Source organism: Lupinus angustifolius, chromosome LG06 (genome assembly GCF_001865875.1).
Source record: "Lupinus angustifolius cultivar Tanjil chromosome LG06, LupAngTanjil_v1.0, whole genome shotgun sequence".
NCBI classification, from domain to species: Eukaryota; Viridiplantae; Streptophyta; class Magnoliopsida; order Fabales; family Fabaceae; genus Lupinus; species Lupinus angustifolius.
In genome coordinates, this window is record NC_032014.1 from 5,601,794 (window position 1) to 5,620,887 (window position 19,094).

At 33.5% G+C, this 19,094-nt stretch overlaps 2 long non-coding RNA genes and 1 pseudogene across 2 annotated transcripts; all 3 read right to left on the reverse strand.

Annotated features, from left to right (window-relative positions):
- Positions 216 to 5,217, reverse strand: LOC109349251. Its single transcript, XR_002107936.1, has 3 exons — positions 5,186 to 5,217; positions 1,860 to 1,866; positions 216 to 577 (listed from the first exon to the last, which is right to left on the reverse strand). It is a non-coding gene; the product is annotated as an uncharacterized LOC109349251 (long non-coding RNA).
- LOC109349252 lies at positions 7,876 to 14,984 on the reverse strand (annotated as a pseudogene).
- Positions 17,393 to 18,454, reverse strand: LOC109349255. The gene is made up of 5 exons (XR_002107938.1): positions 18,382 to 18,454; positions 18,080 to 18,293; positions 17,924 to 17,995; positions 17,785 to 17,847; positions 17,393 to 17,705 (listed from the first exon to the last, which is right to left on the reverse strand). It is a non-coding gene; the product is annotated as an uncharacterized LOC109349255 (long non-coding RNA).

Genomic DNA, 19,094 nt, shown 5'->3' on the forward strand with positions numbered 1-19,094 from the left:
GCCAGATATATTAGAAGGTTTATCTGCCAAGAAACAATGCAGGCAAAAAAAAAAGAAAAAAGTGACTTTTGGCCCAGTTAGACTCGCCCTGAGATGAAACTTGTAAAACTTGGAGCACAGATCCTAATTTAATTTTAAGGAACAGAAAAGTTAATGTACGCAGGCAGCTATTTCCTCTTTTATATTTTTATTTAAGAAGGTGAGCACCTCCTAAATATCACAGTATACAAGGTAAGGTGCTTCTAGCAAGAATTAGAGAGTCAAATGCCAAATGTTATATAATCTGTGATACTAGCTACTAAATGATTTGAGTACTTGTCAAAACTGAAACTAAATACAACTTTTTTAATGTTGCAGGAATGACATGTCCATGTGATACTCAACAATAATAAAAGTTGATATATTCTCATTTTCTTCTTTTAAAGCAGTCAAGCATCAAATTTTCAGGAACAATTGGAGGGTCAATCACCAAATGTTCTCTAAATTATCATATTTACCATCAAATGAATGCTGAATCCAGAGCAAGCTAATAACAAAAGCAAAAACAAATATGAGCTCCACCTTCATTTATTCCAACCTGTTAAAATAATTGAGCATTGGTTAGTTGGTTAATTAGTTTAGTTAGGATAATTAGTTTTTCTATCCTATATATAAAGGATATAATGTATTTTCTTATCAATCTATTCAATATTCAATGAATAAAACTCTTTTCTTTCATCTTTCTTGATTCATCAAGAAATCATTTTCATCCCTCCTAACATTTTAACACGATACAAGAGCAATAGTTATTGTTTTGATCACTTCCGCTTATGCTTTTACCATTCCAAGATTCAAGATAGAATCATCATCATTCATCAATTATCAAAGTGAGAAGAAGTTGGAGCTTGATCAAGGAAAATTCATCATCATATTCAGAACCCTCAAACAAAGAACTCTATCATTCTTTCTTCCTTTATGTTTTCTTCTTCCTTGATCCTTTCGAGGTTAAATTCTCATCATATATTGAAGAATGCTCAATCAAGTTTATATCATCAAGAATTAATAATAAAGATGACTATCAAGACTCATTCAAAAACTTCATCAAGAAATAAAGTGTAACTCTTTTATTACTTCTAGCATCTCGGATAACATCCATTGCAGCTTAATAAAGAAGTCTTCATCTCTGTAATCATGTTTACGTAAAATGTCTATATCTGTTCCCGGGCCATGCATATATGATCCAAAAGTGAAAATCTTGGCATTTACTTCGTGCACTCGATGTTCATTGAGTCCTTTGACCCGACTAATGGTTTTGATTTGTCAGAAAAGTCTTGGCTTTGGTGCATATACGTTCTTTTCATATTCTTTATCATTTACCTCATATTATGTTTTTTTTCTTCTTAGCTACTCTATTTTCTTTACACCTCTCTCATTAAACACACAATACTTTGGTGTGTATTTTACATCATTGAAGCAGTATATTTTCTCTCTTTCATCCATTATGGTTGGTTAAGCTTCTATCGAAATAGATGGTTAAGCTTTGGATGAAGTTGCTTCTGCCCTATGCTGGTTAAGCATCAGATTGCTTCACATTCAGATTTCAAGACTGAGAGACGAAGATTCGCTCACCAGCAAGAGGAGGTATTAGAGTATATCATTGTGTTCAACACAATTATTTCAAGCTTGGAATGCTTAATACATTCCAGCTTGTGGGGGAATGTTAAAATAGTTGAGCATTGGTTAGTTGGTTAATTAGTTTAGTTAGGATAATTAGTTTTTCTATCCTTTATATAAAGGATTCAATGAATAAAACTCTTTTCTTTCATCTTTCTTGATTCATCAATAAATCTTTTTCATACCTCCTACCATTTTAACACAACCCATACACTACAAGTAATTTATGGATCATGAATGTCTTCTGCTATAAAAGTATATTTTAAAGTGATAATGTTTAGTCAAAAATGTTAACACGTTCTCAATGATACAACACAAAAAAGTTATGTATATGAGTTTCCATCATCTACAAATTAAAAAAAAAATAGTATTTTAGTATTCTAATAAATAACTCTTATATTCTTAAAAAGGCTTACAATGTTCTAAAATGAATGTGTCTCCATGTCCCTAATCATTAAGCTTTCTCCAAGTAATATAAATATGTTATTTTATATTTTTAAAATTTTATTTTTAATTAAATATCATTTTTCATTGGATCAGGATAGAAAAATATAACAAAAATGAGGACAAATGATCTCTGTCTATACGCAACCTTACTGCAAGGGGAAATACTATTTCCAGTATTTGAACCGTCATGACTTCACATCAAACAACAATCTTACTATTTTGTCTCAACCATATCTAATAATGGTGAAATATATTTTATAATTAACATGGAATACATGTACATGCATGTACTATATATTGAATTAACTTAATACTGTAAACTATAAATAAATAACTTATATGCATTTCATGGAAGCTTGAAAGATAATATAACGAAGAAGGTCCACAACAGAAATTACAATGATTGAATATTTTGAAATAAATAAAGACATAAGAAATAATTAATAAATAAAATTTAGCACTTCTAAAAAGTAAAGATATATATGTAGAGACATACATCATCCTGTAGTTTTGTGTGTATATGTCAATGCTCAAGCCAAAACTCCCACTATCTATCAAATATGAACACATTAGCTATCACTGCAGTAGTAGCTAGATTTCATGCATCCATGCTAAGATCAATAGCAGCAGAGAGTGCAATGAACAAAGCAGCATCAGCCATGCATGTAACATGGTGTGCACCATCTCTCTTATACACGTGAAACTTCTTTTCAATCAGGGAAACAATGAGGATATATTCGTACTAGAAAATACATAAATAATTTAAAGATATATGAAAAAATTATAATATTGGATTTAATAGGACAACCATTTCAAAGCATGAGTGATACTTTATAGAACAATGAGATATATGATTAACTTAAGAAGTATATATAATATTTCATTAATTAAATGTGACAACGAACTTACAAGTAACAACCTAACAAGAATGTCAAAGTTGCTAAGATAATAAATTATATGAGATATTGAGATTTGAGTCAGATATAGTGGAACGAGGATGCTTCTCAAATAATGTTAAGGACACTTTTTCCAAAAGTAAAATTGCCAGCCCATGTAAACAGACTCACCAAAATGAAACTTTGGTGGTAGCAGTTTTCAATCTGCATGTTTCTTTCACCAGAGAAACAAACATACAAATGAAGTTGATGATTTTCCACCAAATGAAAATGAAATGAATGTTGAGGTGGATAAGGTGAGGCCCACTTGGTAATTGAATGGATAATGATATATACAGGGGATTAAGTGAGAGTAAAAACAGTGAGAATAATAAATCTGAGTTTTATAACCTATCATAAGCGGTTATGATTAAAAATTAGTTATTAGTCATGTGATAGTCATGTATATATATTTTGTAATCTTGATGATTCAAATAAGATCCAATAGTCCATACTAATTGTTCTCATTTATCAAATAACGCCTTACCTAAGTACCTTTATATATATTTATATAGTTATTTAAATGAGAATAATTTTTGTGTGAATAAATTGTGATAATAGCAAAAATTGAATGGCACTACCATCTATGAAATATCAAAAGTTACTTACAGGTGACATGAATGTTTTAAAAAAATATTTTTAATTATTTGAATAGATAAAATAATTAATATTAATTGTGTTCATTTAACAAAATAATAATAGTTTTCCGTTGAATTAGTTACACATATTTTGTATTCATCACAAATAGTTATTATTCTGAGTCAGTGTAATTAAAATGAGTTTGGCCTTTTTTTTTCGTTTTTATTATGGTCTGACTTTTTGATTAAAATGTAATAGCATTAATTGAATGGACAATGATGTAAAATAATATTTTCATTCGTTAAAAACTTAAAATAGTGTAACTCCTCGCTTTATTTTTTTATTGTAGGTAGATTTTTTTTAGTAAGGCATTTATTAAATAGTTTAATTTAATTTATATTTCATTCAAACCTTTTTTCTAATAATAATAATACATTCATTAAAGTACTTCGAATTCTGAGCTATTAACTTATTTAATAGTATTATAGTTTAAAATATTTTAATACTCTATTAATATTTGATGAGAGAAGCAAAATCTCAAAAGAATAATTGAAGCAAGAGTATTCTTTGAGGTTTTAGCATGAAACTTCTATCTTTGGATTACTACAAAGGAAACTAGCATAAAATGACTTCTAAAATCTAAAATTCATATTCGGAATACTATGGTTGTTGAAAGAAAATAGGAAAAATAAAATAAAAGGTAATGGAGAAAGTTATAGAAGAGTATAGAGAGTATAAGACTATAAGGTGCACTGGCTTATTCACTTATACCCTTATAGTTTGTTTGAGTTGGTTTTTAAAGAGTAAGAGGAGAAGGAAAAGTCTTGAAAACCATAAAATATTCTTATGAAATGACTCTCAAGTTTTCCATTTCCCTTTATTTTCCACCAAAAATCGACTAACAAACAAACCCTTTCCATGTCTCACACTAGTATATATACTTACCATTAAATAAAATGCAACAGCCAGTAACCAAAACGAGGAAAAGTTAGAGGAAAAAAACATTTTATAAACTCTTCAACAACATTCTAAGTATAAATTGTTAGATTTATGAATGTTTCAATAGAAAAACTTTTGATTACAGTAAAAATAAAGTAATAAGTAAAGGATTTAACATGTATACATTGATAGTGTAAATGTTTTTTACACTGTTAACAAATCTCTATCATTCATGTGTTAACTATCATTGATTCTCAAACAAAAGTAATACAAATCAATGATTAATAATGTGTCAACAATATAAAAAACTTTACACCAACAATGCATACATTTTAATCTCAAAAGTAAATGTTTAAGGGATCTATAATCATTGGAGATTGAAATGACTCAAATCTATAATAATGAATAGATATTGAAATTTCAATATTACATGAGATAGATTTCCTTGTTGGGTGGCTGTCCAACCATAATGATAATATAAAAGGATTTTTAATCATTGGAGATTGAAATGAGTCAATCTATAATTTGTAATAACAGCCAAAAAGATTTTAGCTAACACAGTATATTGTACATAAAATAAAATTTGCAAAAGAAATGGAAAAGATAAAACTAAACATAAATCATCCACTAACCTTTCATGGTTTACCCCATGTCCAAACATTAAGAGTCCTATTTATGCCTCAAGTCAATTTTTTATATGCATCTCTTCCATTACTAGAAAATCCTATGGAAAAAGAGTGGAATTAAAAAAAGGAAATCTAGTTAGTAAACTTTTGTTGAATAAAAGTCCAAAGGTGCTGGTTCTTGTGTACAACAGAATGAAATCATGCTAGGTACATCTGAGGCTAATATATGAAAACATAAGCTATATGATGATGCAAACAAAAAGAATCACCTTGATGCAGAAGATCAACCTAGAAGAATCTGATGTTACATAAAATTCAAAAGGTAAAGCAGTCCAACAAAAAATATGTAGAAGGAAGAGCACCAGTTATAAAAAGAATCAAAAGCATATATATTGCATATGTATATATAATCAAGTAAAGAAATTCACCATCACAACAATCAGCTTTATGTACATCACACTGAACAGAAATATCCAACATGCCTCTTATCGCCATTCCTATGCATTTACAGTTTTATACTTTGGCAAAATTAGGAATTTTATCCACCTAAAATTCCTTCCTTTCCATTATTTAAGCCCCCACCTTGATAAAAGCATAATGAGCAAAATATATAAAGGGTAAAACAAAAGAAGATAAGAAGAAACTTAAAAGGTCTTCCCATAAGTGTATGTATAGGCTGAGTAGAACTTTCCAAACACAGTTTCCATTATTATTGTTCCCTTCCATGCCTCTCAGGGAATGATTTTGCAGGGCAGAGGATTCGTCTACGTTGTGGAGTCCCTAAAATGATGGTCTGAGAACGCGTCACCATGTCAACCATGGAAGGTGTTTGGTACGACCTTAAAATAGTGTAACTCCTCGCTTTATTTTTTTATTGTAGGTAGATTTTTTTTAGTAAGGCATTTATTAAATAGTTTAATTTAATTTATATTTCATTCAAACCTTTTTTCTAATAATAATAATACATTCATTAAAGTACTTCGAATTCTGAGCTATTAACTTATTTAATAGTATTATAGTTTAAAATATTTTAATACTCTATTAATATTTGATGAGAGAAGCAAAATCTCAAAAGAATAATTGAAGCAAGAGTATTCTTTGAGGTTTTAGCATGAAACTTCTATCTTTGGATTACTACAAAGGAAACTAGCATAAAATGACTTCTAAAATCTAAAATTCATATTCGGAATACTATGGTTGTTGAAAGAAAATAGGAAAAATAAAATAAAAGGTAATGGAGAAAGTTATAGAAGAGTATAGAGAGTATAAGACTATAAGGTGCACTGGCTTATTCACTTATACCCTTATAGTTTGTTTGAGTTGGTTTTTAAAGAGTAAGAGGAGAAGGAAAAGTCTTGAAAACCATAAAATATTCTTATGAAATGACTCTCAAGTTTTCCATTTCCCTTTATTTTCCACCAAAAATCGACTAACAAACAAACCCTTTCCATGTCTCACACTAGTATATATACTTACCATTAAATAAAATGCAACAGCCAGTAACCAAAACGAGGAAAAGTTAGAGGAAAAAAACATTTTATAAACTCTTCAACAACATTCTAAGTATAAATTGTTAGATTTATGAATGTTTCAATAGAAAAACTTTTGATTACAGTAAAAATAAAGTAATAAGTAAAGGATTTAACATGTATACATTGATAGTGTAAATGTTTTTTACACTGTTAACAAATCTCTATCATTCATGTGTTAACTATCATTGATTCTCAAACAAAAGTAATACAAATCAATGATTAATAATGTGTCAACAATATAAAAAACTTTACACCAACAATGCATACATTTTAATCTCAAAAGTAAATGTTTAAGGGATCTATAATCATTGGAGATTGAAATGACTCAAATCTATAATAATGAATAGATATTGAAATTTCAATATTACATGAGATAGATTTCCTTGTTGGGTGGCTGTCCAACCATAATGATAATATAAAAGGATTTTTAATCATTGGAGATTGAAATGAGTCAATCTATAATTTGTAATAACAGCCAAAAAGATTTTAGCTAACACAGTATATTGTACATAAAATAAAATTTGCAAAAGAAATGGAAAAGATAAAACTAAACATAAATCATCCACTAACCTTTCATGGTTTACCCCATGTCCAAACATTAAGAGTCCTATTTATGCCTCAAGTCAATTTTTTATATGCATCTCTTCCATTACTAGAAAATCCTATGGAAAAAGAGTGGAATTAAAAAAAGGAAATCTAGTTAGTAAACTTTTGTTGAATAAAAGTCCAAAGGTGCTGGTTCTTGTGTACAACAGAATGAAATCATGCTAGGTACATCTGAGGCTAATATATGAAAACATAAGCTATATGATGATGCAAACAAAAAGAATCACCTTGATGCAGAAGATCAACCTAGAAGAATCTGATGTTACATAAAATTCAAAAGGTAAAGCAGTCCAACAAAAAATATGTAGAAGGAAGAGCACCAGTTATAAAAAGAATCAAAAGCATATATATTGCATATGTATATATAATCAAGTAAAGAAATTCACCATCACAACAATCAGCTTTATGTACATCACACTGAACAGAAATATCCAACATGCCTCTTATCGCCATTCCTATGCATTTACAGTTTTATACTTAGGCAAAATTAGGAATTTTATCCACATAAAATTCCTTCCTTTCCATTATTTATGCCCCCACCTTGACAAAACCATAGTCAGCAAAATATATAAAGGGTAAAACAAAAGAAGATAAGAAGAAACTTAAAAGGTCTTCCCATAAGTGTATGTATAGGCTGAGTAGAACTTTCCAAACACAGTTTCCATTATTATTGTTCCCTTCCATGCCTCTCAGGGAATGATTTTGCAGGGCAGAGGATTCGTCTACGTTGTGGAGTCCCTAAAATGATGGTCTGAGAACGCGTCACCATGTCAACCATGGAAGGTGTTTGGTACGACTGCAGAAGGCTTGTGCTGTCTGTGGAATCGCCTCGAGCCGTTGCCCTTTGCCATGAATGTGAGCTCAATCCTGACAGAACATAAGCCCTTCCAGATTGCTCATAAACATGTGGGCTCGCCATCCTCTACTGCATCTCCTTTAATTCAGCAGAAAGAGCAATGCATAACCGATCCCCGGCTTGGGAAGAAACAGTTTCAGACAATGCCTTGTGACAACTCTCCAGGACAGAAACCGCAGCAGATAAATTACCGCATTCAGCTGCAACTCTAGCCTCAGCCAATGCCTCTGCTGCACAAAGCCTGTTTCGCTGTCTGTCTACCTCTATTGACACAAATAGTTCTGTTCTACCTATGTTGGGTCTCTGAATCTTTACTTCACTAGTTTCTTCCAAATCTACCATTTCTCTTGTTATAGGGTCTCTGTAAAGACCTCTCACAATCAACAACGTCATCTCATCACTTGAACTATCAACTGGAACATTGACTGTCACCAAAAAATCTCTTTCTTCTTCAGCATAAAGATCTCCTGCATTAGTAGAAGTCATTCTAGCATTTGGCCATCAAGCTTGTGTGGTAACTTCCTGCTTTTACTGAACCAAGTTGCAGACTAGGGTGAACACACTCAACTTAGACCTGTAATTCTTGCACCACCACACTCTAGAGCCCCCCGATACATTGTGCAAATGCATCCTGAATCACATCCTCAGCTTCAGTGAAAGAAAATGTACCACCAGATATATCAGAGATTGAATGCATTGAAGTAGCATCCTGGTTGGACCCAAAGCCAAATGCATCCACAGGTATTGACAAGCCTGTACCATTATTGCGATGGATGGAGTTCGGGACAAGTAACTGGTAATTTGTTTCAACATTTGGCCTGCTACTGGCTGTGTATGTATCCTGCCCATCAGATAGTAATATGATGCTGCTAACTGGGTTCTTGCATCTGCGGTCAACAAACACCTTAGCGCCTTTCCTCAATCCTTCAGCAATGTTTGTACCACCATTGGCAACCAAGGAATCGACAGCTTGTAACGCCTGCTGTCGTCCAGTATCAGTCATCTGCCGAAGAGGGAAAACACATCACAGTGTGGAGAAGGCAATGACAGACAGCCGGTCTGATGGACCCAGGTTCTGTATGACAAAGCCCATAGCACGCTTCAAACCACTTACATCAAGAACTGTAACTGATCAACTGAAGCACGTGAGTTTTGATCTGAAGGAGGTAGTTCAGTATTGTTTCCACCACCATTTTGTTGTCTCCCCGAAGGAGGAGCTTTGAGATGGATTAATACAGCAAAATTATCATGTGAGGCTGACTTTGGAACAGCTGAAACTTCAGGATATGATTTGATCTCCAATGTGCTTACTATATCGTGATCATCCTCATTTTTATTGAATGGAAGGTGTTTGGTACGACTGCAGAAGGCTTGTGCTGTCTGTGGAATCGCCTCGAGCCGTTGCCCTTTGCCATGAATGTGAGCTCAATCCTGACAGAACATAAGCCCTTCCAGATTGCTCATAAACATGTGGGCTCGCCATCCTCTACTGCATCTCCTTTAATTCAGCAGAAAGAGCAATGCATAACCGATCCCCGGCTTGGGAAGAAACAGTTTCAGACAATGCCTTGTGACAACTCTCCAGGACAGAAACCGCAGCAGATAAATTACCGCATTCAGCTGCAACTCTAGCCTCAGCCAATGCCTCTGCTGCACAAAGCCTGTTTCGCTGTCTGTCTACCTCTATTGACACAAATAGTTCTGTTCTACCTATGTTGGGTCTCTGAATCTTTACTTCACTAGTTTCTTCCAAATCTACCATTTCTCTTGTTATAGGGTCTCTGTAAAGACCTCTCACAATCAACAACGTCATCTCATCACTTGAACTATCAACTGGAACATTGACTGTCACCAAAAAATCTCTTTCTTCTTCAGCATAAAGATCTCCTGCATTAGTAGAAGTCATTCTAGCATTTGGCCATCAAGCTTGTGTGGTAACTTCCTGCTTTTACTGAACCAAGTTGCAGACTAGGGTGAACACACTCAACTTAGACCTGTAATTCTTGCACCACCACACTCTAGAGCCCCCCGATACATTGTGCAAATGCATCCTGAATCACATCCTCAGCTTCAATGAAAGAAAATGTACCACCAGATATATCAGAGATTGAATGCATTGAAGTAGCATCCTGGTTGGACCCAAAGCCAAATGCATCCACAGGTATTGACAAGCCTGTACCATTATTGCGATGGATGGAGTTCGGGACAAGTAACTGGTAATTTGTTTCAACATTTGGCCTGCTACTGGCTGTGTATGTATCCTGCCCATCAGATAGTAATATGATGCTGCTAACTGGGTTCTTCCATCTGCGGTCAACAAACACCTTAGCGCCTTTCCTCAATCCTTCAGCAATGTTTGTACCACCATTGGCAACCAAGGAATCGACAGCTTGTAACGCCTGCTGTCGTCCAGTATCAGTCATCTGCCGAAGAGGGAAAACACATCACAGTGTGGAGAAGGCAATGACAGACAGCCGGTCTGATGGACCCAGGTTCTGTATGACAAAGCCCATAGCACGCTTCAAACCACTTACATCAAGAACTGTAACTGATCAACTGAAGCACGTGAGTTTTGATCTGAAGGAGGTAGTTCAGTATTGTTTCCACCACCATTTTGTTGTCTCCCCGAAGGAGGAGCTTTGAGATGGATTAATACAGCAAAATTATCATGTGAGGCTGACTTTGGAACAGCTGAAACTTCAGGATATGATTTGATCTCCAATGTGCTTACTATATCGTGATCATCCTCATTTTTATTGAGGGTATTTGAATTTTGTTGATCCAGGGCTTCGTCATCATCAAAGATTGCTGGCTCAGGAGCATGATTAAGTGATGAACTTGTCCAACCTGCATCAAGTTGTCGAGAAGGAATTCTTAAGAGAGTTGTCCAGTCATCATCACGAGGAGTTAGTGGGTCGATCCGAGCCATGTTATGGGGGACATTATAAGCAGGACTGTGGAAAGGAACTTCTTTCCATTTTGTTCTGCAGACAGGGCAATTCTGGTTCCCGTGTTTTACATTAGAAGTGATGCAGTAGAAATGGAAAGAGTGAGAACATTCTGCAATGAAAATGGCATGGCCCTGCCCTGGTTTCATTATGTTCAGGCATATTGCACAAGTCCCCTGCATAATGTGGTTAGAAATGTCAGCAAAAGAAGGCCCTATAGGTGCTAATATGGCATTCAGGAGTTAAGACTACTGTAGTAAACATCTGAAGGAAAAGAAGGCCCTATAGGTCCCCAAGAGTCAGCTCAGTTGGTAGAGCTGCGAGATATAAAGTGTGGCACAAGGGTCCAAACCCCGGTAGCTGCACAATTTCCCCCTCACCGTCAAAAACTGCCAATTTGGGGGGAAAAGATGCAGAAGGAAAATTATCAATTATAGTAAATTGATAATTTTAAACCCACAAGATTCACTGCATAAAACAAGACTTGATATATTCATAATATCAAACAGAGGATTGAAGAGACAAAAGAACAATGTCAAAGACATCTATAAAGACACCTAACAAAGTGAAACGGACAAACATTTACCAACATTTGATATATGACATATCTATCAAGACTAGGTTGCTAAATTAGGTACCAATGGACTAAGAAGAACCAAAGTTTACACATGGGAGAATGAATTTCAGACAATAGAGGTTCAATTTGAAATACAGTATAAACTGCTTACTCTCGTTATATATCAACACTTCAGTTTGATATCTGCTCAGTGCAACTTTGGTTAAAGACTGAAATCAAAGAGGCTAGAGAGCCTCTGCCAGGTTCAAATAATCCCTGGTATTATTTATTCACCAATCACCAGTCAGAAATAGTGAAAAGATTCAAAACAATGTTTCGATTAAAATTTCACATGTGAAGACCATACAAAAATATAAACTACTAGGTATTATCTATCAGTAAACTCATATAGGATAAACTTACTGCTCTAGCAAAAATGTTATTCCGGGTGTTGGTAACCTGAGACTTCCTAGAATGCCCAATAATATTTTTTCCAAGTTTTAGGCAACATTTGTTACTGTTTTCTGATCAATAAGGATGACAATGGATGCACCAATCAGAAACATATTTTTAAATAAGACACCCTGTATCAACAGTTAACAATCCGAGAAAGTGTATAGACCATTAAAGATCAACCACAGTCTTTAAACTATAATTCCTGAATCTTTCAGCTTTTGAAGAACGCTAGGATGCAAATACAAATTTCTTCAACCTTTTCCAACTATCTATAATCTTTGTCAGGAATGAAAAGAATACCCCCACCTCTTCCCACACACATATTAATACTTTAACTACTATTTTAAATTAGTTTTCAAGTTCACGAGCTTAGACTTGAAATTAGAATGTGATTAAAAAGTAACCTAACTGGTAGCAGCATTTAGTCCTAACTCCTAACTCCTAAATTCAAACCAAATCCCATAGTGGCCACATATGTCTTGATGTATGGGGAGATACATCAACTGTCTACTAGTAGATTCTCTGCTGAAGTGCTGCTAACACATCTAATACACAAAAAGAAAGAGACATCATTTTGGTCAAAAAAGTTAATGATAGGAGATTGAGAAAGGAAACATGAATTTTATATTTTTATTGAATATAAGTAAGTTCTTCTTTTATAATATCTAGCTCTTTAGCTTTGCTGATGTGTCCCATCTTCTATGAGTAGCTCTTATCTTGTAACAATTAGAAATATAGAAACAAAATAACAGAATGAAAAGTTAGTTACTTTTCTGATTCTCTCTCTCTTTCTCAATAACCGTCTCAACTTCTTCTTCTTCTTCTTCTTCTTCTTCTTCTTCGATTCTTCGCTTTCTTTACAACCGGGAATCGGAGAAAGAATTCTCTTCCTCCAAGGGTTTCCCCTTCACAAACAAATTCTAAATTGCTGAATGCACCTTTTCTATCCTTATTATTTATATTTATCTCATAGATCTCTATAATAACTAATTGCTTTAACTACTCTGACCTACTTTGCCTTCTCTTTACCTAGATTATTGTTCTTTCAATTCATGATGGCAGGGCAAATTTGGAATTTTTGATGGTTTTTCTTCCTTCCTTCATTTTCTTCCCAAATTAGGGAGGAAAAGTTTTTGGTGGAACCCATATATATTTTTTCCTTCCTCCATATTTAATATTGGAACCAAAGGATCACTTTTCTTTTCTCATCTTTTCTTTCCTCCTGTTTTTATGCAACCAAACATAGTGTAAATGGTTATAACAACCATAATGTTTCTTGTCAAAATAAGTAAATGAATATAACAGCATGGTCGTAGTTTCAACTACATACCAAGTGACAAAATAATCATAAATGCAGTGAAACTTTAAGCTCTATCATTAACTAGATAACGAAAAACCCAACTTTTACAAGCACTCACAAACTTCATTACCTTTCCCTTCTTTAGCCCTTTCTCTTGCTTTTATGAAAGATCAATACAAATATGGAACAATACCAAAAGGCAAAAAATGGAATGGATAAAAACTCTCATTGCATATTAATTTAGGTGTAGTAGACTGTGTCCTATCATTAGCTAACAAATAACAATTACCTTATCCTTTTGGAACATGACTCGCTGGTCCCAACCACATTGCATGAAGGGGAAAGCATCAACAATCATGTTGTCATTGTAATCAGTAACCAATGTAGCAGAAACATATGAATGATGTCCACCATGGTTTCTTTTCTCCTAGAAGATATCTAATTCTTCACCCTTATCGAGCTCAACACAGTTCTTAATCAAACTTTTATTCATTACGGAATTTCTCGACCCTGGCATCTCCTATGACTCTTCATAGTAATCAGTCTGAACCCTTTCAGTTACCCCACTATTCTCATAAGTTGTGGCATTAGATGGTGGCCATGAAGTTAGAGTGACACTAGTTTCTAATTGTCCCTACATGGGCTCACTCAACCTACATTCAGCTCTCACCTCTTCGGCCTTGTCATCTAACCCATTTCATTTGACTCTGAATTGTAATATAACAATTAAGAAATTAGAAATGATAATTACAATAAAAATACTAACAGTCAGAGTATACTGATAAGTATTAGCACACCTCAGCCACATTTCCAATTATCAGCATTTTGTATAAGCTTGTGTATGGATGAACTAAAATCAGAAATGATTCTATATATGTAAAACATAAAAAATACCCCATGTGGTAAGCAAAAGCAGCAAAAAGGCTAAGGCAAAACTACTGCATTGCTACAAGAAGATGCATAGAGAGTTGCACATATATAGGATTGGAAAACAGCACAAGAAAATCATATTCTCTTTCTCCCACTCTCTATTCTACCAAAATCGTTTACACACAATTTCAATCCATCAAGAATGAAATTCTTGAATAATTGAGAATGTTATTCCATTAGTTTGTTAGCTCTATCCAATAAGATTGAAAATCTAGAAAGAAAGAGAACTCAGAAACATGTAGCACTTACAAGTTACTAATCGTCAGAGTATGCTTGAATTTCATGAAATTATATATCTATTCAACTTTCAACCATTGTCAAAAAAAGTAAGAAAAGCGCAACATGCAACCCACACAGTGAAACTTTAATGGATACTTATTTTTATTTGACTCTCTTCATTTTATTTCAGATCCTCAATTTTGTTCGAAAATTAACATAAAAACTTCACATAATTAACTTTTTTATAAATTAGAGGCACAAACCTTCTCTCGCAACGTTAACGCGTCAAGCCCACCATGATCAAGGCTAAATAAAGAATCATTATAGGCTAAATTCTTGGTCTTCGAAGAAGATGCCGAGAAAGTTGTCACGCCACAAGGAAATCATATTCTCTCTCACTCTCTGTTCCACCAAGAATAAACATTCTTGAGTAATTGAGAATGATATTTCATTACAGGCACAACCCATGATCCAAGAAATTGGCTCATAATTTTTATGGTTTTGGATCAGAGTGTGTTAGCTCTGTCAAATAAGATTGAAAATCTTGAAAGAAAGAGAACTAAGAACTTACAACAAATGGTCAGATTATACCTCATATTCATCAAATTCTATATATATTCAAGTTTCAACTATTGTCGGAAAAGCAAGAACCAAAAGTGACAGAACCAAAAAATGGCCTCAAGAATTTAGGGTTTAGATTTTCTTGACGAAGACGCCACTTTGGCGAAATGAATTAGTAAAAAGAATTGAAATGTTAAAACTAAAAACGGGGAAATGGAAGAAAGAGAAGAAAAAAAACAGTAAGAAAAGTAGGAATCCCTACAATAATTGAATTAGTTTCATCAATCACTTCAAAACAAGGAAACAAAGATATTGAATTGCCTCTGTTACTGAAGAGGAGATGAAATTGAGAGACATAAAATGCCACAAAGTTCTCTCTCTCTCACTCTCTCTCACTCTCTCTTGCACACACAACAACAACAACAACAACAACAACAGTACATGCGTGTGGGTCTCAAACAACAACAACAGTACATGTGTGTGGGTCTCAAACAACAGCAATATATAGAGTCAAGGGAACGTAAATATGACGCAGACTTGGAAGAGGTAACAGTCACGCCAAACATGGGCCCTAGTCCAATGCCTCATATGGTTTAAAAGTATTTTTAAAAATTGATAATTCTTTTTTTAAATACTAAATGAATGAAATATTATATTAAATGATATTAAATGAATGTTATAATAGTTTAAGGAATGAAAATTAATAAAACTTAGCACAAGTACTAGCAGTAGAAAATAGAAAATAATAGTGGGAGAGAAATAAGAAACCTGAATGATAGTTCTCATTGTGAAAAGCATTCATTCTTCTCCTTAAACTTGAGCTTCTCCCTCATCTTCAGGAAGGGTTCATCGTTCTCTCATATCTCCTGAGAAAGAGAGGAGTCGTAATTGTTCCTCTTTTCTCCACTACCTTTAATCGGTACCTACCATGGAGATTCAGTGGTGAAGCAAGAGAAAAAGATAAAGATTGAATATTTTTAACTTCAACATACGAGAAAGTTTTTTGGGTATTGCTAATTGCTGACCTTAGGGGATTTGGGTAACCGGAGACCGGAGGAGGATTATCTAGAAGTGCTTCAGCGGTCACCGGATGAGTCACCGGCCGGCGTGACAACAGCAGAGGATGAGAAACTCGGAGATGGGTATGTGTGAGTGAAAGGTTTGAACTTTGTTGTGGCCGTGGGAACATGCTATGAATGGAAATGGGTAAGGAGAATGTGAAAAAAAGAAACCAAACCTGAAGAAGAAAATGGTATTGTAAATAATGAGAGGGAGAAAGAAGAAAAGTTTGGCTGTTTTAACGTTTGTGTGTATTAATGAGCTGTTTTCTGAGGTGGAAATGAATGCTATTCCAATTGATAGTAAAATGTTTTCTTCCCAACAACTTCAAATCCAATCAATTTTACTTTGGACCTAGCCATTAGATTTGTGATATTTGTATATATCCAAAAGACTCGGATGAACAATCTTTTGTTCCACAAGTTGTGACAGTAAGAAAGTAGTAGAGTCAAATATTACTTTGATCAAATCACGTAACTTATGAGTTGAATCCAACAAATCATATAAGTTGACGCCATCTGTCTTGTAGTATGTGTAAACCATGTCTTCAAATCCGATTATTGCCAAAATCACAAGTCCGACCTAATTACTTAGTAGAGCCACTCACAAGTTCACGCTAAGTATGAAAAATGATGTGATAAAAAGTGTTAGAAAACTTTGATATCATTAATTAGAATGAACACAAAAATATGTTATGTTTAATCTTATTTTGTAGTTTGCACATTTAGCTTAATACTCATTGTGGAGGTGGATGAACATTAATGAATTTACTCGTAAGTGATATTGACGCTTTAATATAAATTCATTTCTCTTATTTTGAATTTACAATTTTGCCCCTGACACTTTATTAAGTTTGACAAAATGGTTTTTGAATTATGTATGCATGCAAGTTAAATAGAAATTTAATGAGGTATGCAATTATATAGTACAGGGATAGTCATTGAATTGCTTGTTACCTTCAGTTGTTATTCTCAATGTTTTTTCCCTTTTCAATCACCTAAAGAATTGATGTATCTGATTGAAAATTTAGGCTGCCCATGAAATTAAGAGTTGGATAATTTAGTAAAGAAGTCCAATGGGTGAACCTCCACACCAATTGTTGCTGTTATTCATAACAAAAAATCACAACACTTATATCGCAGAGTTAAAAAAGTAATTAAGCATACGTTCATATTTCTTCTCGAATTCATCAGTGAGATGTTTTTTCACAAATGTAATTTTCCCTGTAAAATATTACAACGTGGCAATTTAGCCATACTTAAAAGCCTAAAATTATGTGGTAAGTCACATACAATGATACACCTTAGATTGCATGCAAATCACCATTAAAACAAGTTACATGTAATGGACCAAAATCTCTTGTTGATATAATAAAAAGCATACTAATATTTTTTTACTATAATTGCATGGAGTATATTACCCAACCTTACCCAAGATTTTTCTTTCCTCACTAGTTTCAAACCAAACATCAGGATTGGGTGTCTCTGCATATCTATAATATCCCTGAAATCAAGTAAATTAATTTATAAAATATCAAGCAAAATTCGAACCAGGTCAAAAGAGAAACAAGAGAGGCATGGACCTTTGGCTTGGAAATCACTTTAGAATTATTATTGTTCAAGAATTTCTTCAGAGAATCCTATTCCTACCAACCATAACATGAACATTATGAGAAACTAAGTTAGTTTAATAAACAAAAGAAATCAGTAATTACATCTCACCTATGTTACATATACTTTGAAATTCTTCATTATTGTTGTCATAGCAAGCAAGGAAAGAGGCACTATAAACTCCTACAAAACATCACGCCACTATACCATTTCAGACTGCTTTGAGCTAAAAGTTGAAAAAGTATTAGTAACTCAGTAAGATGATACCATGAACATCATCGTATGCAACCTTGCCCAAGATTTTTCTTTCCTCACTGGTTTCAAACCAAACATCAAGATTGGTTGTCTCTGTATATCTATGATATCCCTGAAATCAAGTAAATTAATCCATAAAATATCAAGCAAGAGAGGCATGGACCTTTGGCTTGGGAATCACTTTAGAATGATTATTGTCCAAGTATTTCTTCAGAGAATCCTATTCCTACCAACCATAACATGAACATTGTGAGAAACTAAGTTAGTTTAATAAACAAAAGAAATCATTAATCACATAACATGTAAACGCTCACCTATTTTACATATACTTTGAAATTCTTCATTATTGTTGTCATAGCAAGCAAGGACAGAGGCACCATAAACTCCTACAAACATCATGCCACTATACCATTTTAGACGCTTTGAGCTAAAAGTTGAAAAAGTATTAGTAACTCAATAAGATGATACCATGAACATCATCGTATGCAACCGTGCCCAAGATTTTTCTTACCTCACTGGTTTCAAACCAGACATCAGCATTGGTTGTCTCTGTATATCTATAGTATCCTGAAATCAAGTAAATTAATCCATAAAATATCAAGCAAGATTTAAACCAGGTCCAAAGAGAAACAAGAGAGACCTGGTATAGAACACAACTTTTAGTAAATTAACAAAATGTATATGTATGTAATATAGAAAAACAATAACAAATGAGATTCCCTCCCAAACATGTAGCATGTCAAACTCAAATGAAGTTCAAACCATAATCAGTATTAACAACTAGTAGGATACCCGTGCATTCGCACGGGTGGTAATGTATTTTGCATGAATTTATTTAAGAGTAAATATTTATTTTAGTTTTCATGTTTTTTAATCTTATCAGTTTGGTCCTCCAATTTTGGAAAAACCTAAAATAGTCTCCAAAAACTTTAAATGTGGGTCAAATTATTCATTTTAGCATGTTTATAATATCTAATAGGGACTAACTCCACTTACATTTGAAATTGTTAGAGACTATTTTATGTTT